The sequence below is a fragment of the Octopus bimaculoides genome, chromosome 9 (genome assembly GCF_046866305.1).
Source record: "Octopus bimaculoides isolate indiv1 chromosome 9, ASM4686630v1, whole genome shotgun sequence".
NCBI lineage: Eukaryota > Metazoa > Mollusca > Cephalopoda > Octopoda > Octopodidae > Octopus > Octopus bimaculoides.
In genome coordinates this window covers 69,260,712-69,283,065 of record NC_142936.1, presented here as the reverse complement: position 1 = coordinate 69,283,065, position 22,354 = coordinate 69,260,712, and the positions used below count along the sequence as shown (strand labels likewise).

At 32.5% G+C, this 22,354-nt stretch overlaps 1 long non-coding RNA gene across 1 annotated transcript in view; it reads left to right on the top strand.

The window, feature by feature from the left end:
• The window catches only part of LOC106868049 (uncharacterized), a 40,137-nt gene extending 32,524 nt beyond the window's left edge, over positions 1-7,613 (top strand). Inside the window, exons 3-5 of the long non-coding RNA XR_008264823.2 lie at positions 2,834-3,022; positions 4,416-4,770; positions 6,049-7,613. This is a non-coding gene — a long non-coding RNA (uncharacterized LOC106868049). The remainder of the gene's footprint in view (positions 1-2,833; positions 3,023-4,415; positions 4,771-6,048) is intronic.
• Positions 7,614-22,354: the final 14,741 nt, after the last annotated feature.

The following is a 22,354-nucleotide window of genomic DNA, read 5'->3' as shown; positions in this document are numbered from 1 at the left end:
ATAAATAAGATATATATGCATATATATAAATGTATATAAATGTATGTGTATAGATAGACAGATATTATATGTATGTATGTATGTATGTATGTATGCATTTATATATATGCGTATGTATATATTTATGTTTGTATATATATATATATTTGTATGTATGAATGTAAATTTTGTATTGTTTGCTTAGCAACAAATAAAAGCAGTATTGTTATACTTCGAAATAATTCCATTATTAAAATCTACAAACATACTCGTCACTCGCCGTTTCATTTTTTTTTGTTTTTTTTTCATCCATGCTTTTCTTGTGACCTCTTGAATGGATTTTAACTATCAAAACGATACATTCGTTTTCTCATTTTTGCACCTCTGTGTTGTGATATCATATATATATTTTTTATGTTGCATTCTTTAGCTATTGTCAACGTCGCGTGCGTGCATGAGTGTATGTTCGAGGTGGTCTTATGGCATCCTTATTCTTATATAAAGCAGGGATAGGTTGTGTTTTGTTTGTACAGCAATTTATATTACTATTTTTCTTTAATATCGATCATTTCTACAGATCCAAAAGACCCCCACATTACGATAGACTGAAGAGGCTATACACAATCAGGAAGCAGTATCAGCTTGCTATATTCGTGCACACAACTAATACATAGGAATAAATGTGAGAAGCCTTAACTTCAATAAATAAATAACGACTAAAATTATACGACATCATCTATCACATGCATGCTTTAGAGAGGCAATACAATACAATAACACACATGAAAATGGTAAAAGGTCGAGAAAAGAAAATCCTTTGAAAATCAAAACCCATTGAAAGGAATAGTGAGACGAAATCTTTCCGGGGAAAAAAATACAAGTAAAATCGAAACGACAATCGTTGGTTTGTGTATCGTACCTAGAGTGTAATGGTATATTCCTTCCAGTATATCAGAACATATGCGTGCCTGAGTGTGTATGTATGTATGTATGTATGTATGAACGTATGTATGCATGTACATATGTATGAATGTATATATATATATATATATATATATATATATATATATATATATATATATATATATATATATATATATATATATATATATATATATATATATATATATATATATATATACATATATATATATATATACGCACATACATAGTCATATACATATATATATGTATATATCTATATCTTTATATATATATATATATATATTCCTGAAACCTTAGTAGCTTCTAAGCTGAAGTGAAGACAGCATGTTCTTTGTCTAACTCTTTACCTTTTAGGAGGTTTTAGGTAAAATTATACAAATGTGTTCATCTGTTTTAATTTAATTTAACTCTATGTATTTATGCAGCTGAGAAGAGCTCTGCATTTAAATTGATGTAATGGTTGCATTGTTCAATTAAATGGACTCGCTTGAAACGACCGTACTGCATTACCATTGGATAACCTGTTGCTTATTTTGATTTTAATCACCTTATTTTGAAACTGTATGGATAATACCGCACTAAATTCTGGTGACTCAACTTAAGTACCTAATTCATCGGAATCTAATTTTTTGCTGTACATATAAGATATATATAAATAAATCTACACACACACACACACACACACATGTACATAATGACATAAATATATCAGCAAGAATATATATAGTTATATATATATATATATACTCCCCACACACACATAGATACATACATACATATATATATATACATACATACATACATACATCTATACATACATACATACATATATACATACATGCATACATACATACATACATACATACATACATACATACATACATACATACATACATATATACATACATATATGGCTTCTAAGGTGAGCGTCTTCTACTGTAGCGTCGCACCGAACAAAGCATTGTTATATTTGCTAGACAAAAACTGAAAGAAAAGATAGAAGATATATATATATATATATATATATATACATATAAAAGGGATGACCACTAAGTGGACATCCGTTATGCTAGATGTAGACCCCATATGGTCTGACCACTAAGAAAAAATTGTTCTCAAGAAAATTCAGCAAACGCCAGAACGTAAGCGAGCAAGACAAATGAAAAGATGCAAAGATTAATCATAATATCACAGATATAAAAATTAATCACAAACCCTGTTTCATTGTTACCACTTACGTAATACTCACGTAAATTCCTGCAATTCATCAGTTTGATCGTCATAGCAATATATAATTTGCAGAACTATACACGAGACATCCGCATTCGATTGAGCATACATATAATTCTACCAATTACATTTGGGGTCATATTTCAAAAGTTTTCGTTTTGGCGCGCCAAAATACTGGAAATAATCCTGCAGAAAATAATTCTCTGCAGTGAATTTTGCCGGTTACAGAACATGGTTTCTAACGAAGTTATATGCTCTATCACTGGAATGTAGATAACATAAACAATCTCACTATTTAACCTAGAGAAAAGTCTTGCATATATTTACTGTTCCGCTTACACATTGTGTTTGTAATATGCGAGTTAGTTTGTTGATTTCTTTCTCTGAAAATCCTAGCTTGGCTTTGATTGTCACTCAGATATTCTCTTACAAAATCGAGTGATCGAGTTATTATTGCTATAAATGTGATTTCATAATCTGCATTTAGATGAATGTTTCGCAGCGGTTGTCCATATTTTTCCTCTTTCTGTCTGATTTTTTTTCAAAGAGATATTCATATCCGCAGGAGAGTTGACCTCTCTGACGGCACATACTGTTTCTTGTCTGTCTCAAACAATATCCGACTAATTATGTTTAGACTTGGCAGTTATTTGCAGTATTCTTTGTGTTGTTGTTTCAGTAAGAATTCAATAACAGAAGGATTCTCTCTATTTGTTCCAAGAGACTCATCGTGACACAAGATGTGGCAAGGATGGCCCTTTGAATTGCAGGTACAACTCATTTCTGCCAGCTAAGTGGACTGGAGCAACATGAATTAAAGTCTTCTGTTCAAGGACACAACGAGCCGCCGGCAATGGAACTCATAATCGTGAGCTCAATATTCAAACCACTAAGTCGCACACTTTCACTGAGTGTTCAAGTGTGTGAGGGTGTGTGTGTATGTGCGTGAGTGAGGGTGTCTGTGTGTTTGTGTGTGCGTGTGTCTGTGTGTTCGTGTGTGTGTACAGATATGAATGTGTTTACGTGTGCATTTGGGTATGCGTGTTTATGTGCGTGTGTGTACGCGCATGTATATATGCGTGCATAATTATATCGACACACATTCTACACAAACGCTTAAGTTATATTGATGTACACATTAAGTGATTTCCATTCTTTAATCTTGTAGTTTTGGCATCAGAACTTCATTACTTCTTCTATGCGTTGTTTTTTTTATTTTTTCTCTTGGTTTCTTAGCCACATGCTTTAGTTGACATACCAATAGAACGTTCTTATAAAATATACCCTGAGGAAATTTTTCTGATACATCACACAGACAATCAATGTTATATATAATAGCGCGCATGCGCATTACATATCTGCAAATCTTTTATTGTTTTACACAACATTCACCAGTCTCATTAGTAAATTGCTTTTTTCGATAGCTATAAGAAAACATTAGTCGTAATTATCAGTTTTTCCTTGTCTCTTTAGCAATCTTAGATCACTTTCATTGATAAATTTAGATAGATTATATATCTAACTGGGGGTTGTTCTTTTGTCTTTTAATATTTAATAATTAGTAGACTTCAATAATGTTTGTCCTCTTTAAGCCTTACTTTTATGCTTTTCTTTTGCAAATTCCTATATATATATATATATATATATATATATATATATATATATATATATATATATATATATATATATATATATATATATATATATATTATATATATATATATATGTATATGCGGGTATACGGGCGTGCGTGTACCTCTGTGTGTGTGCGTGTCTGTGTGTCTGTGTGTGTAAGCAAAAATATAGCTTCTGGCAACTTATATAACTTCTACCATTAATAGCATGTAGATAAAGTTTTATGCAAAATATGTCTTGCCTTCCATTTTGCTAATTACGGTTTAAACAAAAAAACAAGAGAATAAAAATGATACAGAAAATTTGGGACTTTTTAAAGAACATAAAAAACTTCGATTTATTTATCGTTGTAAACTATGGATTTAAGATATAATTCACATATACATAAATGCATACACATACATACATACATACATGCGTTCTGTATGTGTGTGTATTTGTGTTTACACGCGCGCGTGTGTGTCTGTATATGTATGTATGTATACATACAGATATATACTGAAACGTCCCATAAATAATGCGGTCTTTTTAATTGCATGAACTAAACATCGGAGGGGGATGGGATAAACTACCTGCATCAGCTTGCTATAAATCAGATAGTAATTTTACCTTGAATTTATTCTTAGTGCAAGTTTTGAAGAGTGCAGTTCGATTTTAACAGCTAATTTTTCAAAGCTATAATGGAAGTGACTTCATAAATTCAGTAAAGACAAGAACGCAACGGAAGCTGCGAGGAATATTAATGCAGTATATGGGGATCAGACAATAAGCGTAAGCCAGTGTCAACGGTAGTTCCAGAAATTCCGTGCCGGAAACTACAGCCTAGAAGATGAGCCTTGTCCTGGAAGATCTGCAGAACTTGACGAGAACGTCTTGCAGGCCCTGGTGGAACAAAATCTCATCGTTACTTGGATTTGGTCATTCAATATAGCGCACTTTTCTGTCCCAAATTCCACACCTATGTCATCTGAGGAAAATGCGGTTAGTATGTATAAGATTTTCAAGCTGTTTCTCAATTTTCGCATAAACCTTTATATCATTCATTTAAAGGAGATGATTTATCAGACCATTTCCTTTTCCCAAATAGTAAGCAACTTCAACTCTTCGTAGTATCATAGTGAGCAGTGTCTTGGCCAATACGAATAGTAATAGACATAAACTATCACCTTCGAATATTCCACGTCTCATGTTCTCTTTTCCGCGTTTTTGTTTTCCTCCGATCAATTCAGTATTCCAGTGTTTTGTACTTTCATTAAGCATTTTCCCCATGTTTTTTTGTTATTCCAAACATGCTTATTGTTTTACTTATCCAACTGTGTGGTCCCAAGTCATATGCTTTTTAGTAATCTAGCCATGCTACATTCACTTCCGTCAATCTGCGTCTACAATTTCTAATTATCATTTTATCAACTAGTAAGTGATCTTTTCTTGCCCTAATTTGTTTCCTGTATCCTTTCCTCCAAGACACTGGTCATAAGCTTCTACATTAGTGGCAGACAGGTTATAGATCGAAAACTTGATGCAAAGTTCTCTTTCAAGGGATCCTGGGGGCATAGCAGCGTTCGTCCACTTGTCATCCAGGCAGGGACGTGACCTTCCTGCAAGCAGTCACCAAGTTGCACAGCGATCCTTTCATCTGTGTAAAGTTTTTCAGCCAATAGCCTTGTACTCCATCCTTTCAGGGACAGTAATCAAAGTAACTGCCGTTTACTGGGGTTGAAATGATCGATAGTTCCGCCTTCAAAATTTCTGTCCTTGTGCTTATCTTAGAAAGGTTAAAGGTCGCGAAGTAGTTGTGTTATTAGAGCGTCAGACAAATGCTTTGCGTTATTGTTTGTTTTTTTTACGTTCAAATCCAACCAAAGTCAACGTCGCTCGTCATTCATCCGGTATTAATAACATAATATACCAGTTGTGGACCGCGGTCGACAGAATCGACTAACACACTCTTAAATTTTGTTTTGTTAGGAATTATCACTTTTTGGGTGGTAGATGATAGAATCAGGAAGTTATGATGAAGTTATGTTGAAACTTTTCTAGCGTTCAGCTACGCCTCGTTGCTATTTCATAGTCGATAAAATACGTTACCGAAACATACTGCAATTAAAACAATCGCCTCTTCATCCTTCCTCCTGATAAATTGCTGACCTGAAAGTTTCATACATCATTAAAATTATCATCACTGATGTTTTAAAATTAATGACCTTAAAACACTGTTGTTTTTTTTCTGATATTACAAACACTTTTTATATTTTGTAGGGTGTGGTCTATTACTTTATTGTTCTCGTCCTATTTTAATGACTCGGATGAAAATCGATCTTTATTCACATTTTAACGACTGAACCTCCAATTTTTGATTTAATTACATGAAATAGAGAATACGACCAAAAGTTCACTTAATCGAATCTATCCAGCTTCAGTGATGTTAAGCTCTGAAAGAAATATACTTTCGCAGGAACATTCTCAACCTTTTTCAATCTGTGTTAGAAATTTTTTTTTTTTTTTTTTTTTTTTTGTATTTCTAACACTTTTTTATAAAATGTATTCTAAGATTTCTCTTAGGCATAGCGATGTTTATAACTTACTGTTAGAACTCAATATACATATGTTTCGGATTAAAGCGTTAGGCAACTACAGATCATAATATGAAATTAATGGAAAGACCTGGGAGCAAGAATTACGAAATCAACTTCATTAGCTTACAACTGTTTCTGCTATATTACGGCGTACTCAGAGCTGTATTTAAATGCTTTCTCAAATAAATATGCACTTCATTTTAAGCGTTCAAATGAAGCCATAAAGTAATGTAGAATCACTGGGCACTGAGTGCATTGCATCTTACAACAGAAATAGCTATAAGCTAATAAAGGTGATTTCGTCATTTGAAATTCCTGTTCTCTTTTCATTCCATTAATTTCACATTATAATTTGGGTAAATTTGGATTTTATAACTGATTTAATGAATCCTTCCTTCGTTGTTCATTAAATATTTCTCTTTCTAAGCTCGTTGTGATTCTCAAGTTAACTCTTTATTCTCTGTTGTACCACTCGACATTTCGTAATGAACGATTGAAAGATATTCCAATCGATTGTCGTAATGTGAATATTTGGACTAAAAATACTGAAAAAAGATGTAATTAACTTAACTCAGTTTTCTCGATAACAGTAAACAAACAATACTCTGAATCATTTAGAGTCCTAAAGTTCCCTGGTTTTTATAAATAGTAATCATTATTCCTAAAGACTTATTTTTTGAGATACGACATATGTGTTTTCATTGAATGATAGAACTATGTGTAAATAGAAGTCCCTTGGTTTTTATTGATACAGTGAAACACTAGATAATCACTTATTGATTTTTTTAAACATAGGTTTGACAATAAACCATCACTACGGTATTCTTCCATAATAATCTTAATGGTATCTGTTCTTTCTCCGAAAGTCTGTATGAGAGCACTAACAATGTACTGCAACATAATAAAATATAAGACACTAATCAATTATAAAATGCCCATATTACTATATATCTTCATTTCGCAAATATATATAAATAATAAATTGTATATGCTATTATATATATATATATTCAATTATGAAACACCATTTCTATTACTAGAGATAACTAGATTTTGAGTATTGGAAACAGAGACAATCCTTATAATAAGAGATATCTTGGGAATTACTAAAATACAAGCAGAGAAATATATTCTAACGCTCATGACATTGCACAAATACACAACAGGTGAAATATACCACTTGTAGATATTGCAAACATTTTGCATGGGGCATTTCAATATGATGGAAGAACTACACTGAACGCATGAAGTTACCCATAACTGTGCTTGGTTTTATAGTGAAAACACGAAATAAAAATATAATAAACCGATAAAATGAAATCCTTTTATTGATTAGAAGGGTCTAAAGACCATGAAGAGTGAAGGCAGTACAAAGACTATGTCACATAAGACACAGAGTCAGTTTTACATTAAATTACACTGCATTGTTCTCTTCGCTTCAGTTTGTAATCTCTATCAATTGCGTTTTCTCTCTTCAACCAACAACTAAGTTGAGTAACTGTGACGATGTTTGAGTAAAGGGGAACATAATCTCCGCTAGGAAGATTATAGTGAAAGGAACCATTTCTCCTCCAACCACGTCACCCAATCTATAGGGTATGAGTTTTAGTAGCCTATGATTTTAAACAAGATTATATCTGAGATTGTAAAACTTTTTGTTACATGAAATATACCCTTTCAAGCCTTCATTTGTTGTTCTACTCTTCGCCCATTGAACTACAGGTCCTTATTAAAAGAAATTTCAAAAACATTTTAGCAACACAACATATTTTCAGTAATAACAACTGATATTTTAGGAACCGACGCGAAGCACATCCAGTGCAGAAAAATAATAATAATAAAAATAATAATAATAATAATAATAATAATAATAATAATAATAATAATAATAATAATAATAATAATAATAATAATAATAATAATAATAATAACAACAACAACAACAGCATCGACGACGACGACGACGACGACGACGACGATGATGATGATAAAATAATAATTTCTTTTTTCATTTTACATACAGACAAAAATTATAAGCAGAAATATTAAAAAATTTAATTAATATTTACTCTCTATGTATAAATTCAATGTTGATCTCAATTTTAAATTGATATAAAATCTTTTAATCATTTAACTTATTGGTAAACATCAGTAATTGCATTTTTTTAATTAATTTAAAAGAAAAGCACTGCTGTTAATGTCATCATCTCTGTAGAATACAAAGCATTCTTTTAAAACGTTTAGATAGCGACAGTTTATTATAGTTCAAAGGAGAAATGAAAGAACAATTGTATATCATAGTCACTCGTTTCATTGAAGTAAAGAAGTCATCACTAAATATCTAATTATTTAGCATTACCACTAATGAACGGTGAAATGATAGAATAGTTGGTTCGTTTAAAACTTACGAAAATCTCTTCAAGTACTTTTCGTTCTGAGTTCAAAACCCACCGACTGAACTCTGCATTTTATCGCTCCGGAGTCGATAAAAGTAAAGCAATGTAATAAGGAATGTAATCAACCAGCCAGCTCTGCACGAAATTGCTAGCCTTCTCCTTAAATTAGAAATTATGGACTGATGATTTCGCAAGATCGTTTAAGAGTCGGAAAAAAGATAAGATAAAGTGTAGCATCTCTTTGATTTGTGACTGTTGCAGCACATCACATGTCAAAGGTTATGTTTTTGCAAACCTAAAGCAGGAGCTAGTTATGAAATGCCTAATAAAACTTACAATCAATCCTTGAAAGCCTCAAGATGCAATAGAAAATTGCCATCGTTTTGCATCTGTCATTGTGCCATGATGTCTTTACTAAAACAGTATACAATACTACACCCACTCCCGAAGAAATTAAATATATCTGTATATCTTTATACATACCAGCTGTGATAATCTTTTAATACAAGTTTAACACTGATGAACTGTCTTCAGTTATTGAATTAGTACATCAGATTATTGCTCCCCAGGCAATTAAAATTGCACTAATGAAGATTATCAGAATAACTCCCCCCAGTCATTACCTCCTGAATTTAAAGTTCGTTCAGTTTTTTTTCTGCTATGTTTATATACAACTAAAGCACAACGAATCTTATAAAAATATACGAGATATACTTTGGTTGTCATACATATGACCAAAAACAATGGTACCAGGTCGAATCTGCTCTGAGTTTTCAAATTCATGATATGACTAAATAAACAGAAAGTCGAGATCAATTTCCTTTGATATGTCCATGACATGGAGAGAACACAAAATGATCTTCATGGTAGACGCTACTACAAAAAAAAAAGGACAGAGATAAGATGTTTACTCAATTTTGTATTCAGTAATCAGACTCCTGTATCATTATGAAACAACATCCATTTCTTCTTTCCCCCAAGTAATGAACGAACTTCTATAGTTGATGAAATAGTTGGTGATAAAGAAGGTACGGTTCCTTCCCCCAAAGGTGCTGTAGCTTCTACAAATCCCTAACAAACATCTGAAGAAAATTCAGAACTATGGTTATTTACTCAAAAGTATTTTATTGGTTTTGTTTGATACTTATCACAGTCGAAAGAGTAAATGCTGCTTGCTGCCTCAGACTGAAAGGAGGTGATCTACCGTGACCAAACTTTGTGAGTAAATTTCCATTGAAAACCAAATTTCAATTTGGCAATATACTTAACAATACATTGTCCACTATACAACTGCTATGCCATCAATGTTCTTTTCACAAAATTATTTCAGATAGATGCCTCTCCATCGATTCATCACCTGAAAGCTGTTAATGGAAACGTAAAGCCATAAATCCCCGTTGCCTAGTTTGTTTAACTAAAAAGGACATAGGTTAACATGGATATGCTGTTTGATACTTTCAATACAGTTTTCATCAAAGGAATCACTGTGAAAATTTCAAAGTTATTTAATTGGCATGCCAAGCAGGATTTACCGGCTTTATTGGCATGCAAGCAGGATTTATAAAATACTGTTGTTTCTAATACCTAAGGGATAATCACTCTAGCACATATCACTACATTAAACATGACTGTTCATTAAGCTCAACATAACGAATTAGTATTCAATCTATCCTTTAGAAGTATTTCTACCATTTCTTTCAATTAAGCGTGGTTTTATTAAAATGTTTGATAAAGGTATGAGTAAAGACATTTCAGGAAAAATTTCAGTACCTTTGTAAATATTTCTCAAAAGTAGAGCGACAAAGTTAAAGGGATCGTTTTGTGTAATCACCATCTGGGGATATTTTAATATTATATTTGATTTGATCGTATCCTTAAATACAAAGGAATTAAAGACTCTCAACAGCCCTTGAAATTGTTATGCAAAACATTGAAGGAATTAATAAAACTCCTGCAAATGGAGTTTTAATAGCATTAATGGCAATAATGAAGTAGACTGAAAGATGTTCTTATATTGTCATCTAGATTTCTTTCTAAAAATTTTGGTGCGGTAACCGACGAGCAAAATGTGCGATTTCCCAAAATATACTTAAAATAGGAGCATGTATCAAAGATTTTGGAATGAGATGATGACACACTATTTTTGCACGTTATATAGCGTTGACGAAGACTGAGTTTGTATGAGGAAATCATATTCATAATACCCTTACTTGCATAATAGATATTCATTAATTACATGTTTACCTAACTACAAAAAGAACCTTCTAAAACAACTGGAGTCTCTCTTCTCTTTAGAAACCAGGTGTAAAGTTTGCGCACTTTCTTATATCACTCACCAGTGCGTTTTTGCTATCGAGATGTTTGGTGAAAGCATTGTTGCTGTTCTTGACATCGGCAAAGCTTTCGTGTCTGCCTTGCGAATTCCATCAGTATTTCATCTTTTGCATAGGTGACTTAATTTTTCATCTCAGTATCGCAACATCTACATCCAACCTAAATTCTGTCAGCTCTAGTTTTGTCTACATTGCTTTTCTTTTAACGCACCAATGAGCTATTTGCCTTCATATCCAACAAAGGCTTACGAAAAAGACAGCTTCCTTCGTCTTTTTCTAATCTTTCGACTTCATCTGCATACAGCCTAGACATCTCACTGAACTGATTCTATGAACACTGATCTTAAAATATTATCCTGTGATATTATGTTAATCATTTTCATTTCAACAGTAAACGACACGATCATTGAATATATCATAAAAATATAACATCTTACTATTTTAAACCTGAGTAGCACATAACTAGAGTCCTCGCGTTCACTCCCAGCCAGATTACTAGGCAGAGTTTCACAGAAATCATCGAACAATGCCACTTTTGATCTTTCCTACAATCATTGAACAATGCCACTTTTACTCTGCCTTACAATACCTGCTCAATGACCTCTAGAATTCTCTTGTATGTTATTGTACATCTGAGTATGACCCTAAATCAATTTGACTGAATAACTGTCATGCTACAATTTGCTATTCTGTGGTATACATGCGACTCCTAATCGGTTCAAATATAGGCACTTGGAAATAGAACCTATCACCTTCTTCAATTTTAAGTGAAAAACTCAGATATCATGGATTGCTAGATGTTTCTTAAAGTTGCCCAAATACCCCGAGTTTTTAGGTTGGTATTTTTACATGCATAGTAATTACTAAGAGGATACAAAGGGTTTTCAAGATTTGAGAGGAGTTATTGTAATAATCTTCATTACTGCAATTTTAATTGCTTCGGTGAAAGATTCGGTTAACAAATTGAGATTTATTTCATAATACTTGAGAGTTTCAAGGAGCCGAGAAACTTAGATTGCTTAGGTCTCAATCAGTACTGAACAGAGAGATATGGTCTTTAATTTCCATGGTATTAATGATGTTTATACTGGTATCAGAGAATATAATTTAAACAGACATTCAAAATGATACATAGAAGTAGCTAAAAGTAGGTGCAAGCAAATCATTTATTTTAATATTTCATACAACGACGAGGGTTTTCAGTTGATCTGTTCAACGGAACAACCTGCTCATGAAATTAATATTCAAGTGGCTGAGCACTCCACGGATACGCGAACCCTTGACGTAGTTATCAAGGAGATTCGAAACCGCTAAGTTTCGGGGACGAAAACAGACACACATACATATATATATATATATATATATATATATATATATATAATCATAAATATACAGGGATTAGCATTGAGTTGGTTCTCCAACATACTGAAAATTTAGAAATAGCAGTAAAAGAACTACTGATTCTAAACTACAAATTTTTCTCTAAACGGATGGCGATATTTATGGCACACATAGAACAAAAAACCGGAGGGAAAGGCATAAACAAAACAAGTCTTTAGTTAATCGGATACGATCGTTTCATGGTTAAGAGAATGAAAATTTCTCTATTCCAAATCTTCAGTCCGATATTCTGATAGATTTGAAAGTGTCTCTAAAAAAATTCACGGTAATCTTTGGCCATGCGACACCAAAAATCAACGATAAGAAAGGCACTTACGAATTCATCGGCTAGTAAGTTCAGGCATCCCACCTCAAAGAAATCTATTCCATGTGCGTCACAAATAGTCCCGTATGAAAAAAAGTCCCGTGTGGAGGGATTACAGTTTAACCATCTAACTTAGAGGTATCAAATATAAAATATACAAGAATAAGGGCAGGGAATCGTCAATTAATAATAGAATTAATAATTAACAATTTTGCCAAGTAGTTCAGTATGAAAAAACCTTTATCAGTAAAACCATTTATCATCATAAATATACAGGGATTAGCATTGAGTTACTTCTCCAACATACTGAAAATTTAGAAATAGCAGTAACAGAACTACTGATTCTAAACTACAAATTTTTCTCTAAACGGATGGCGATATTTATGGCACACATAGAACAAATTACCGGAGGGAAAGGCATAAACAAAACAAGTCTTTAGTTAATCGGATACGATCGTTTCATGGTTAAGAGAATGAAAATTTCTCTATTCCAAATCTTCAGTCCGATATTCTGATAAATTTGAAAGTGTCTCTAAAGTGTTTTTTTGTTCTATGTGTGCCATACATATCGCCATCCGTTTAGAGAAAAATTTGTAGTTTAGAATCAGTAGTTCTTTTACTGCCATTTCTAAATTTTCAGTATGTTGGAGAAGCAACTCAATGCTAATCCCTGTATATTTATGATGATAAATGGTTTTACCGATAAAGGTTTTTTCATACTGAACTACTTGGCAAAATTGTTAATTATTAATTCTATTATTAACTGACGATTCCCTGCTCTTATTCTTGTATATTTTATATTTGATACCTCTAAGTTAGATGGTTAAACCGTAATCCCTCCACACGGGACTTTTTTTCATACGGGACTATTTGTGACGCACATGGAATAGATTTCTTTGAGGTGGGATGCCTGAACTTACTAGCCGATGAATTCGTAAGTGCCTTTCTTATCGTTGATTTTTGGTGTCGCATGGCCAAAGATTACCGTGAATTTTTTTAGAGACACTTTAAAATTTATCAGAATATCGGACTGAAGATTTGGAATAGAGAAATTTTCATTCTCTTAACCATGAAACGATCGTATCCGATTAACTAAAGACTTGTTTTGTTTATGCCTTTCCCTCCGGTTTTTTGTTCTATGTGTGCCATAAATATCGCCATCCGTTTAGAGAAAAATTTGTAGTTTAGAATCAGTAGTTCTTTTACTGCTATTTCTAAATTTTCAGTATGTTGGAGAAGCAACTCAATGCTAATCTCTGTATATTTATGATGATAAATGGTTTTACCGATAAAGGTTTTTTCATACTGAACTACTTGGCAAAATTGTTAATTATTAATTCTATTATTAATTGACGATTCCCTGCTCTTATTCTTGTATATATATATATATATACGACGGGCTTCTTTCAGTTTCCGTCTACCAAATCCACTCACAAGGCTTTTGTCGGCCCGAAGCGATAGTAGAAGTCACTTGTCCAAGGTGCCACGTGATGGGACTGAACCCAGAACCATGTGGTTGGGAAGCAAGCCACCTACCACACAGCCACTTCAGAAAGTGAATATAGATGGAGTCTTTTTCAAGTGACACAGGGTAATAGGTATATACTATGAGTGCTCTGTTTGGTGGACAACTGAAAGTCCGGCTTGATCTGCAACTGAAAAGTGTAGTGTAGCCTATCGAGGTGGATGTAATTTCGAATTAAAACTGAAAGAACAAACGATTGGCATTAGATAGAAAATATAAACATACATTCTCTAAGTTAAATGCATTTTGAGTGGTACTAATTGTTTTGCTCTTTAATTTTTTTTATTTTAACCTCTCTCTCTCTCTCTCTCTCTATATATATATATATATATATATATATATATATATATATATATATATAAATGATATATAAGCAGATGCATGAATACCAACATCTACATGTATATATAGATGCATATTCGGGTACAGGACATTAGAAAAATGAACGGGAGCATAAAAACAAAATGGACTTTGTTTACAGACAACAGAACGAACACATAGCAAAACAAACAAGCCACTTGAAATTATTCCTTCATCAGCTGCCTCTATTCTAAAACTAGGCGTTTCGAAAATGAGGCAATATATATATATATATATATATATATATATATATATATATATATATATATATATATATATATATATATATATATATATATATATTGCCTCATTTTCGAAACGCCTCCTCATATATATGTGTGTGTGCATGTGTGTGTATGTGTGTACATATATATATATGTATATTACAACAGTTTTGTCGAGTTTGCGTATCACTTATTGATTTGTTCTCGTGGTGATAAACCTTCGCTCCACCCTTGCCATCTGCTTATTAAAAAGTATCGTTACAAACGACCTAGTTTTTCTATTGTAAATTATAGTCGAAATTTCTCCGTTGTTATTGGCATGCACCTAATAACACTAAATTCCAAATGAATTTAATTGCTTCCTGCTTAATGTCCTGAAGGAAGACATCATAATACCACATTACAAGTTATAATATTATATTCTTAAAATGCTTTTTTCTGCCGTGATGCTTCAGCCATTGATCCCAATTAATATGCTTTCGATTAATGTTATGTATATTTTATGGTTATTTTATAGAAAATTGCATATTATTGTCACCTTCCAATTTCACGCTGTACCAATAAAGGTTGTATATATTAGTAGCCACGATGGCGTTACTGATTACTACTGATTACAATATTTTGTCACTTAGATTACTCCAATAGCTTTTTTATGAACGATAACCGTAGTGTATATGGATTATTCTTATTTCATTATTTCTTACCTGGCACAGAATAAAAGAAAACATAATCTGAAATATTGTCGAAGTAAATTTTTACTCCGGTTTCAATTATTGTACTAATTCTGTATCTTATACTATTAATGCTTTTAAGAAGGCACGATATCTCAAATCCCATTATTTTCTCCAAAAGGAAATCTAGAACTTTACGTAGCTCGAAAAGTTAACAAGAAACCACTTCAGTATGTTTTCCATAAGAATTTGCTGTGTTCAACGTATAGCTGTGCCAGGAAACGGATATATTTCATAAAATCAATGCTCAAGTGCTGTAAGTTGATGTAATACGAGAATATTAGAAAATCATCATCAATACAGTATGGTATCGAATTTGATTTCAAATAGAAATCAAGACATTGCGTGGATTCGGTATTGAGGTAAGAGAGAGATTCTTAAAGTGTCTGTATAGAATTAGGTAATTGTCATTTCCTTGATATCCCACTGTTATATAGCATTGTAACATCCAATCTGCTTTTATAAGCCTCTGAAGTAGACACCCGCACGCACGCACATACATACATATATATATACTTACATGCATACATACATACATACATACATACATACATACATACATACATACATATATATATATACATATATATATATATATATATATATATATATATATATATATATATATATATATATATATATATATATATATATATATATATATATATATATATATACTCCCAACTTTGGAATTAAAAGCTATACCAACCACTGAAGTGGACGGCACTGTATAATACCAAAGATACCGTTTTCATCATCTCAGATAAGGAACCAGTATTGCGATAGCTTGGGTTTCAGGAGACCACAACTGTTTAACATCATGCTAATGAACCTAGGAGATCTGAAAGGTGTAGATGTTGAAACCTTCAAAAAGAACTTGGACAAATTTCCATTTGAAATCTCAGATGAGACCACATCACGGCAGGAGGCACAAAGAGGGGCAGCTTCGTCCAACTCACTTCTGCACCAAAAACAGTACCGAAAGGAGACAGCAAAACACTGAAAGTTTGTGCTTCAGTATGGCCCCAACCTCTGGCCAAAACCAGTAAAAGTAAAAATACATGTGTGTGCGTATATATATATATATATATATATATATATATATATATATATATATATATATATATAAATGGAGTTAAACGGAGGTATTATTCCAATTCTTATACTTCCGAGACATGGTATTATTCCAAAGGAATAAAACGGTGCAGAGCAATGTAATCTTTTCTTCAATGAAATGAAGAAATGAAACACGTCAATAAGACATTTTAACAGAAGATTATGGATATGTATAGTGATTAACTGAACGCTATTAAGTTTATTTCAAAAAAAAACTTAGAGGATATAACGCCAAAGGCAGCCTATAGAAAGAGAATGGGAATTTATGATTCAGCACAAGTAGCTGATTTAGTCTGGATATATATACTTTTTGAAATGGTAAACCTATATCGTGATGATTGTTTACTTTACCTTCAAAATGTTTCCGACCAAAAAGTACAAAAAGTTGAGAATAGTTTGGTTAAGCATCGTTTTTGATGATGATGTAACAAAGGCCAACTTTTTAGATATTACACTTAACTTACACAATAACTCGTACCTCCCATACCACAAACCATCGACCAATCTTAAGTATATTAGCAAATTCAGTAATCATTCTAAGGCAATCTACTAGGAACTTAGTTAAGAATATTTCATTTAGATTGTCTAAATTATCTGCTAAGGTTGAAATTTTCAATGATAAGGCCGAATTTTATAATTTTATAATTCTGCTTTACTTAAAGCAGGTTACACAGAGAAAGTTACCTATGTTAATTTTATCCAATCTTATTCTACCTTTACTAATGGAGATATGAAATCTAGTTGTAAGGATATAAACGATATCAATTTTAATTTAAATGCCAACGCCAAACAGAGGAAGGGAGATAACCCTTATTTAATCTATTTTCGTTCTAACGGTAAATCTATGTCTTTCAAAGATAGTTACGCTAGAAATAAGGTAACTAATAGTAAAACTATTTGGTTAATTATTCCTTATAGGAGGCAAATTAAATCTAATCTTCCTTTGCAGTTTCGTGAAGCTATTATTAGGAATTTTCCAAAGAATTCTAGGTATTACTCTATTACCAACTCACACGGTTAGGATTGGTTTTTCCAACACAAAAAATCTCTTACAAATTATCTCTTCACATAATATTAACCTGTTAAGTATTGATACATTTACTAATACTAACATTAATTTAGCTAATACCATCCATCCCTCTAGAAATATTAATGACAAGGTTATTGTATTTGAAGTCAATTACAACAGAATCAAGTTTATGTCAAGTAACTCTACAATTAAAAATTCTATATATCTGTGTAAAATTACGTCTGGTAATGAAGTATATTTTTAATACAGGCAGCTCATCTTCTCAGTTATCTAAAAGAATTTCTAATCATTACTCTACATTTAGGGATAGGAATAAACGTAACAGTACAGGGCATAGTAAATTAATTTGGTATCTAAAAGACCACATAAACAATTTAATTTAGATTGGTTGATTCTCTCAATCTCGATACCTCATGACAAAGGCAAGGAATTCTGTCTTCTCTGTAATTCTGAACTATTTTTTATTCTTTTTTCTAAATATCCCCTTGTAAACACGGTTATAGAGCGTGCATACTGATGTAAACATTGGCAGAAGCACAACTTTAGTTCATATATGTGATATCTATCATTATATATAATTTAAACATTAATTTTCTTCTTACATTCCACATTCACTAGATATATCTTTTTCCAAGTCTATATGGTTTTATTTAATATACATATAGTAATATACTTCTCATTTATTTGGGGTTTTTTTCTTTCTTTTGCCCCTCCTCTTTCTATAGGCTACTTTTGGCGTTATATCCTCTAACAAACTTAATAGCATTGAAACAAACTTAATAGCGTTCAGTTAATCACTATACATATCCATAATTTTCTGTTTAAATGTCTTATTGACGAGTTTCATTTCTTCATTTCCCTGAAGAGAAGATTACATTGTTTTACACCATTTTATTCCTTTGGAATAATACCAGTGATATCTTCGAAACATGTGTCGGAATTACAAGAATTTGAAAAACACCTGCGTTCAACTCCATTTATTTATTCATATATATTATACAAAATATTTCACGAAAACCCGAAGTTTCTACATTTAAAAACAAGGAGTTACATACAACCTTTTTATGTGTGTGGTTTTTTGCTACCCTGGTAACTATTTATCTATTTTTTCCGTGTTAATTGTCAAGAACGAAAAAATATACATATCTCTTTATTCATATACATATATAAATATATATATATGTGTATGTGTGTGTGTGTGTGTGTGTGTGTGTGTGTGTGTGTGTGTGTGTGTGTGTGTATACATACATAAGCGCATACATAAATGCAGGTATATGTAGCATGTGTATGTTTGCATTAATTTTATGGATATGCATATGAGAATTTGTGTAGTATAACCATAGGAACAACGCTTGATAAAAGAGTGTGTATTTGTTCTAGAATACAGTGGTATTCTGATGATTGGCTTGGTTGGAAGTGTTAGAGGAAATATACGATTCTTAATAAGTCATTAAGATATAAATTTCGTAATTTAATTATACTAAATCGATTAATCTTCTTTCAGAATGAAAAGCTTTAGTCTGGTAAAATTATCTTTATGAATATTTAAATTATACACCTTACTTAAGATCAAGGCCAGATACTGTTGTTCGTTACATTCATTTCGACTCGAATTTAACTAGACAATCCTATGTAATTTTCAAAATTAAGTTTGAGATTTTTCTCTTTTATTTGAATGTTATCTCTTTTATCTTTTATTAAATATTTTGTATACATTTTGCAAACTGTTAAAAAAATGTTTGCTTTTCTTTAAAAACAAATTTTACTATTAATAATTCATGGGGTGCCTGCAAGACAGTGAGAACCCAAACAATAACTTATCTATTCATTCTTAACACATTCTGACAGATTCGACTGTAAATATCTATATATACGCACACACATATATACTTTTGCTGGTTTCAGCCAGAGGCTGGGGCCACACTGGAGCACACAATTTCAGTATTTTGGTGTCTCCTTTCGGTACTGATTTTGATGCGGAAGTGAGTTGGACGAAACTGCTCCTCTTTGCGCCGCCTGCCGTGATGTGGACTCATCTAAGGTTTCAGATACATATCACAGTTCTTTTCCATCATCGGAGAACAAATGTTCCCTTTAGAAGATTTGTGTTCATAACATGAGATTCATTGAGATAAGTGGACTGTGAAACTCTTCTGTGTCTTGACTTCCTTATGTGTCTCCTCAGTCAAAGCTACTCCACCGGACCGAGGAATCTAACAAGAGCACAAATTCCAGTTTATGAAAATCAACAAACAACTTATTTGCTGATCTTTGCTGATGTCTGTCGAACTAACAATAATTCACTAGCAGGACCCGTGAAATTTCACGGAATTAATGGTAAACCTATTAAGTTATTTCTAAAAACTTTATCCCAAAACCCTGAAAGCGTAGCCTGTGTTGTGTCTGTATGGAACGATAGTCGCTCGTCTGCTACGCATTAAAAAAGGAAAAAAATTAGAATACGATGATTACTTAATGTACTTTATATATACACTTTATATACTTTATGCACAATTTTATATTTAGTACACAGCACTCATAAAATAAATATTCACGCTTATTTTTCCATTTTTCCCATAAACAAAACCAAAAATATCCCGTACATTTGATACAGCCTTTAGTTAAATTGCATATATCTGCCACGCAAATAAACATGAATATTTCACGGAATTGCACTTATGCGCATGCGTTAAGTGATCGGTGATAGAAAAAAAAACTTAGTTCGGTTAAAAAAAACTCTTTTCCCTACCCAATCACCACCACCACCTCTATCTCCACCACTACCACTACCACCACCATCATCTCTCTCTCCTCTCCTCTCCTCTCCTCTCCTCTCCTCTCTCTCTCTCTCTCCTTCTCTCTCTCTGCCTTTCTTTAACTTCACTATCAGAACATCGCCCCTCTGCTAAAATGATATTTTTAATTTTCCTCCACTATATTCAACTAACTTTTTTAACCACGTAATAAATACTACGTTCCCCCTACCTCACGTCATGAACACTTCTCCCCGCCTCTTTTTCTTTCTTCCTCTTTCTGTCTCACTCTTCGCCTTATCTTCTTTTTCTCTCTCCTTTTTCTTTCTCCTTTCATCTAACGGGAAAGCGTTACAATTATATTCCCTCTACCTCACGTCATGGACGTTTCTCTCTTCCTCTTTTTCTTCCCCCTTCTTTCTCTCTCTCCCACTTCTTTCTCCCTCTTTCTCTCTCCCCCACTTCTTTCTCCCTCTTTCTCTCTAATCACGTGAAAGCGATACTGACGGGCTAAGTAATGCAACGACAAGCAGAATTATTATAAGAGGAGATGCATATAGAACATCAAGAGCACAAGCTATAATATAGCTATTCATTCGTAATACTTTCTGGATGAGCCGAATATGAATATCTCATCGCTGGTGCTTTTTTTGTTATCGGAGAGAACCAACTTCCTTTAGACAATATGTCTTCATAATTTAAATGATATGTTGATTCCAATTATTGATTATTACGCCAACATTTTATAAATATATCACCATCTTAATGGGTTTCCCCTCCTTTCTTTCTATAATAATTCATTACAGAATGATATTTCAAACACTAGGTCAGCATGACAGAAGACATACTGCAACAAGTAAACGAAAATAAAAGAAAAATAGATCTGGAATTTACCTCTGCTATATATAACCAAGCACTGACTTCGAATTAAAAAAAATGCTGTACGGTCCCTCGCTGACAAGGTTTTTGAACAGTGCTCACTACCAGCTCCAGTATGGTCTACATCTGTAATTGTTAGTCTAGATATTTGTCAATTTAGAAACATAAAAGGTTTGCTTGCATTCACTGTAACTCACTAGCTAAACTAAACGCATGTACTGCAGTCTGTTGACATCATTCATAACCCAGATCGGTGTGTTTTCACACATATTGTTAAAATGGAGAATTTCTCTTCCGACACAGTTACCACAGCGAAGAATTTTGCAGGTTTAAAATGTGCGTCAACGTGTAAAATATACTCGTACACGTTTTACTTTAAACCATCGAAGGTCTTTCCGCGTTCGAATATACTCAAACATGTTAGTTATAAATGTACACAGCTTAATTTTAATCATCGCTGCTTAGTACACCTTTAATTAATAGTATGCTTGCACCTTGCTTTGACACATGTTTCCATATTAACGACTCGATATATGCAAAATAGTAGCTAAGTAAAGATGACTTGTTAAACTTACAGACACCATATAATTTATAATTTATAACTAAAGATTTTAAAACTCGGAAAACTTTAGAAAAATTATATTCCTAAAAGATGATTTTAAACTCAAACGACCCAGCAAGCTATACTTAATTCTGTAACTTTACTGTATCTTAATAGCACATTAATATGACAGACTATCAACGGCTTAATTGAATACAGTCAATAGTTGTTAAGATGATCAGAATTGAAATTTGTCACAACTATCCGCAATTATGGTTTATATTAAACCGTGTCCGGTCTGAAATTGGTTTATAATTTATCAATTACAGCAGGGAATTTTTGGAACAATTATTACTAGAGTTTCCCAGCACTAGCAGTCCATAATTATAGTCATTT